Below are 6,146 nucleotides of genomic sequence, written 5' to 3'. Positions count from 1 at the left end.
CTAGTCCAACCTGGCTTCTCTCAATAAGATAAATGTAAAGAATTGCAGGCGTCTAGTCCACATGTGACTGCCAATGCGCATACAGGACCACCAACCTGCACAGTGACTATAGGGGAATCCTGACAGTGTGCACACCAACTACTAAGGCTGCAGTCACATGAGCACACACAGACTTCTCTTCTGAGACTGGATTCAGGAATTAATGAAAATAGTACCATCCATTGACAGTAAGCAGAGATCTTGAAAACAGGAATGAGAACACACAGATTGTATATTAGAAGGATATAGAACCTTAGAATATAGGATGAATCATTTATTGGACACAACACAAAAAACAACAAAACAAATCCATACAAAACAAGAAGCTGCAGCAAACCTCATAGGAAACGATGCCCCCGCCCCCTCTCCCAGAAGGCACCGCGGCTCTGCGGGCAGAACTCAGCATTGCAAGTTCCTCTGTGATCACTAGAGGCACAACAATAGCCACTTTTCTATCTCTAGCACTGGCGCCATTTTAGTGATGTCATTTATAGTACATACTTGGAGTATTGGTCTCCGAAAAGATGTCTACGGCCCTACAGTTACGGCTATGAAGTCGCGGACAGAAGCCTTGTGTGAGCTTTGCTATGACGCTTTATTGCTGAGTCCATCACTACTGTCAGTGTGGTATACGAGGAAACGTGGACAGGTATAGTACAGATGCTGCTGGGCCAGGAGCTCAGTGTTACCATTCTCTGTATCCATGTTATATAGGGGGTCAGTGTTTCCATGGTCTGTATCCATGTAAGTAACCCATATTATATAGGGGGTCAGTGTTACCATGGTCTGTATCCATGTAAATGACCCATATTATATAGCGGGGTCAGTGTTACCATGGACTGTAACCATGTAAATAACCCGTGTTATATAGGGGGGTCAGTGTTACCATGGACTGTAACCATGTAAATAACCCGTGTTATATAGGGGGGTCAGTGTTACCATGGACTGTAACCATGTAAATAACCCGTGTTATATAGGGGGGTCAGTGTTACCATGGACTGTAACCATGTAAATAACCCGTGTTATATAGGGGTCAGTGTTACCATGGTCTGTATCCATGTAAATAACCCATATTATATAGGGGGTCAGTGTTACCATGGTCTGTATCCATGTAAATAACCCATATTATATAGGGGTCAGTGTTACCATGGTCTGTATCCATGTAAATAACCCATATTATATAGGGGTCAGTGTTACCATGGTCTGTATCCATGTAAATAACCCGTGTTATATAGGGGGGTCAGTGTTACCATGGACTGTAACCATGTAAATAACCCGTGTTATATAGGGGGGTCAGTGTTACCATGGACTGTAACCATGTAAATAACCCGTGTTATATAGCGGGGTCAGTGTTACCATGGACTGTAACCATGTAAATAACCCGTGTTATATAGGGGTCAGTGTTACCATGGTCTGTATCCATGTAAATAACCCATATTATATAGGGGGTCAGTGTTACCATGGTCTGTATCCATGTAAATAACCCATATTATATAGGGGTCAGTGTTACCATGGTCTGTATCCATGTAAATAACCCATGTTTTATAGGGGGTCAGTGTTACCATGCTCTGTATCCATGTAAATAACCCATATTATATAGTGGGTCAGTGTTACCATGGTCTGTATCCATGTAAATAACCCATATTATATAGGGGTCAGTGTTACCATGGTCTGTATCCATGTAAATAACCCATATTATATAGGGGGTCAGTGTTACCATGCTCTGTAACCATGTAAATAACCCAAGTTATACAGGAGGTCAGTGTTACCATGGTCTGTATCCATGTAAATAACCCATATTATATAGGGGGTCAGTGTTTCCATGGTCTGTATCCATGTAAGTAACCCATATTATATAGGGGGTCAGTGTTACCATGGTCTGTATCCATGTAAATAACCCATATTATATAGGGGGTCAGTGTTACCATGGTCTGTATCCATGTAAATGACCCATATTATATAGCGGGGTCAGTGTTACCATGGACTGTAACCATGTAAATAACCCGTGTTATATAGGGGGGTCAGTGTTACCATGGACTGTAACCATGTAAATAACCCGTGTTATATAGGGGGGTCAGTGTTACCATGGACTGTAACCATGTAAATAACCCGTGTTATATAGGGGGGTCAGTGTTACCATGGACTGTAACCATGTAAATAACCCGTGTTATATAGGGGTCAGTGTTACCATGGTCTGTATCCATGTAAATAACCCATATTATATAGGGGGTCAGTGTTACCATGGTCTGTATCCATGTAAATAACCCATATTATATAGGGGTCAGTGTTACCATGGTCTGTATCCATGTAAATAACCCATATTATATAGGGGTCAGTGTTACCATGGTCTGTATCCATGTAAATAACCCGTGTTATATAGGGGGGTCAGTGTTACCATGGACTGTAACCATGTAAATAACCCGTGTTATATAGGGGGGTCAGTGTTACCATGGACTGTAACCATGTAAATAACCCGTGTTATATAGCGGGGTCAGTGTTACCATGGACTGTAACCATGTAAATAACCCGTGTTATATAGGGGTCAGTGTTACCATGGTCTGTATCCATGTAAATAACCCATATTATATAGGGGGTCAGTGTTACCATGGTCTGTATCCATGTAAATAACCCATATTATATAGGGGTCAGTGTTACCATGGTCTGTATCCATGTAAATAACCCATGTTTTATAGGGGGTCAGTGTTACCATGCTCTGTATCCATGTAAATAACCCATATTATATAGTGGGTCAGTGTTACCATGGTCTGTATCCATGTAAATAACCCATATTATATAGGGGTCAGTGTTACCATGGTCTGTATCCATGTAAATAACCCATATTATATAGGGGGTCAGTGTTACCATGCTCTGTAACCATGTAAATAACCCAAGTTATACAGGAGGTCAGTGTTACCATGGTCTGTATCCATGTAAATAACCCATATTATATAGGGGGTCAGTGTTTCCATGGTCTGTATCCATGTAAGTAACCCATATTATATAGGGGGTCAGTGTTACCATGGTCTGTATCCATGTAAATAACCCATATTATATAGGGGGTCAGTGTTTCCATGGTCTGTATCCATGTAAGTAACCCATATTATATAGGGGGTCAGTGTTACCATGCTCTGTATCCATGTAAATAACCCATATTATATAGGGGGTCAGTGTTTCCATGGTCTGTATCCATGTAAGTAACCCATATTATATAGGGGGTCAGTGTTACCATGGTCTGTATCCATGTAAATGACCCATATTATATAGGGGGGTCAGTGTTACCATGGACTGTAACCATGTAAATAACCCGTGTTATATAGGGGTCAGTGTTACCATAGTCTGTATCCATGTAAATAACCCATATTATATAGGGGGGTCAGTGTTACCATGGACTGTAACCATGTAAATAACCCGTGTTATATAGGGGTCAGTGTTACCATGGTCTGTATCCATGTAAATAACCCATATTATATAGGGGGTCAGTGTTACCATGGTCTGTATCCATGTAAATAACCCATATTATATAGGGGTCAGTGTTACCATGGTCTGTATCCATGTAAATAACCCATGTTTTATAGGGGGTCAGTGTTACCATGCTCTGTATCCATGTAAATAACCCATATTATATAGTGGGTCAGTGTTACCATGGTCTGTATCCATGTAAATAACCCATATTATATAGGGGTCAGTGTTACCATGGTCTGTATCCATGTAAATAACCCATATTATATAGGGAGTCAGTGTTACCATGCTTTGTAACCATGTAAATAACCCAAGTTATACAGGTCAGTGTTACCATGGTCTGTATCCATGTAAATAACCCATATTATATAGGGGGTCAGTGTTTCCATGGTCTGTATCCATGTAAGTAACCCATATTATATAGGGGGTCAGTGTTACCATGGTCTGTATCCATGTAAATAACCCATATTATATAGGGGGTCAGTGTTTCCATGGTCTGTATCCATGTAAGTAACCCATATTATATAGGGGGTCAGTGTTACCATGCTCTGTATCCATGTAAATAACCCATATTATATAGGGGGTCAGTGTTTCCATGGTCTGTATCCATGTAAGTAACCCATATTATATAGGGGGTCAGTGTTACCATGGTCTGTATCCATGTAAATGACCCATATTATATAGGGGGTCAGTGTTACCATGCTCTGTATCCATGTAAATAACCCATATTATATAGTGGGTCAGTGTTACCATGGTCTGTATCCATGTAAATAACCCATATTATATAGGGGGGTCAGTGTTCCCATGGCCTGTATCCATGTAATTAACCCATATTATATAGGGGGGTCAGTGTTACCATGGTCTCTATCCATGTAAATAACCCAAGTTATACAGGAGGTCAGTGTTACCATGGTCTGTATCCATGTAAATAACCCATATTATATAGGGGTCAGTGTTACCATGGCCTGTATCCATGTAATTAACCCATATTATATAGGGGGTCAGTGTTACCATGGTCTGTATCCATGTAAATAACCCATATTATATAGGGGGTCAGTGTTACCATGCTCTGTATCCATGTAAATAACCCATATTATATAGTGGGTCAGTGTTCCCATGGTCTGTATCCATGTAAATAACCCATATTATATAGGGGGTCAGTGTTCCCATTGTCTGTATCCATGTAAATAACCCATATTATATAGGGGGTCAGTGTTCCCATGGTTTGTATCCATGTAAATAACCCATATTATATAGGAGATCAGTGTTACCATGGTCTGTATCCATGTAAATAACCCGTGTTATATAGGGGTCAGTGTTACCATGGTTTGTATCCATGTAAATAACCCATATTATATAGGGGGTCAGTGTTACCATGGTCTGTATCCATGTAAATTACCCATATTATATAGGAGATCAGTGTTACCATGTTCTGTATCCGTGTAAATAACCCATGTTATACAGGAGGTCAGTGTTACCATGGTCTGTATCCATGTAAATAACCCATGTTATATTGGGGTAAATGTTACCATGGTCTGTAGCCATGTAAATAACCCATATTATATAGGGGTCAGTGTTACCATGGTCTGTATCCATGTAAATAACCAATGTTATACAGGAGGTCAGTGTTACCATGGTCTGTATCCATGTAAGTAACCCATATTATATAGGGGGTCAGTGTTACCATGGTCTGTATCCATGTAAATAACCCATATTATATAGGGGGTCAGTGTTGCCATGGCCTGTATCCATGTAAATAACCCATGTTATATTGGGGTCAATGTTACCATGGTCTGTATCCATGTAAATAACCCATATTATATAGGGGGTCAGTGTTACCATGGCCTGTATCCATGTAAATAACCCATATTATATAGGGGGTCAGTATTCCCATGGTCTGTATCCATGTAAATAACCCATATTTTATAGGGGGTCAGTGTTACCATGGTCTGTATCCATGTAAATAACCCATATTATATAGGGGTCAGTGTTACCATGGTCTGTATCCATGTAAATAACCCATATTATATAGGGGGGGTCAGTGTTCCCATGGTTTGTATCCATGTAAATAACCCATATTATATAGGGGGTCAGTGTTACCGTGGTCTGTATCCGTGTAAATAACCCATATTATATAGGGGGGTCAGTGTTACCATGGTCTCTATCCATGTAAATAACCCATATTATATAGGGGTCAGTGTTACCATGGTCTGTATCCATGTAAATAACCCATGTTATATTGGGGTCAATGTTACCATGGTCTGTATCCATGTAAATAACCCATGTTATACAGGAGGTCAGTGTTTCCATGGTCTGTATCCATGTAAATAACTCATATTATATAGGGGGTCAGTGTTACCATGGTCTGTATCCATGTAAATAACCCATGTTATATAGGAGGTCAGTGTTAGCATGGTCTGTATCCATGTAAATAACCCATATTATATAGGGGGTCAGTATTACCATAGTCTGTATCCATGTAAATAACCCATATTATATAGGGGGGTCAGTGTTCCCATGGTCTGTATCCATGTAAATAACCCATGTTATATAGGAGATCAGTGTTACCATGGCCTGTATCCATGTAAATAACCCATATTATATAGAGGGTCAGTGTTACCATAGTCTGTATCCATGTAAATAACCCA

General features: G+C 40.1%; 1 protein-coding gene across 4 annotated transcripts in view; it reads left to right on the top strand.

Annotated features, from left to right (window-relative positions):
• The first annotated feature begins 556 nt into the window (after window positions 1-556).
• The window catches only part of ELP1 (elongator acetyltransferase complex subunit 1), a 170,169-nt gene continuing 164,579 nt past the window's right edge, over window positions 557-6,146 (top strand). For 3 of the 4 annotated variants that reach the window (XM_073545308.1, XM_073545338.1, XM_073545331.1), the window contains exon 1: window positions 557-688. The gene's annotated coding sequence lies outside the window, so the exon portion shown is untranslated. The other variant, XM_073545315.1, reaches the window with a different exon arrangement.

The sequence above is a fragment of the Dendrobates tinctorius genome, unplaced genomic scaffold (genome assembly GCF_039654945.1).
Source record: "Dendrobates tinctorius isolate UK_male_01 unplaced genomic scaffold, ASM3965494v1 ptg000011l, whole genome shotgun sequence".
In the NCBI taxonomy this organism is placed as follows: Eukaryota; Metazoa; Chordata; class Amphibia; order Anura; family Dendrobatidae; genus Dendrobates; species Dendrobates tinctorius.
This window is presented reverse-complemented; position numbering and strand designations above follow the sequence as displayed.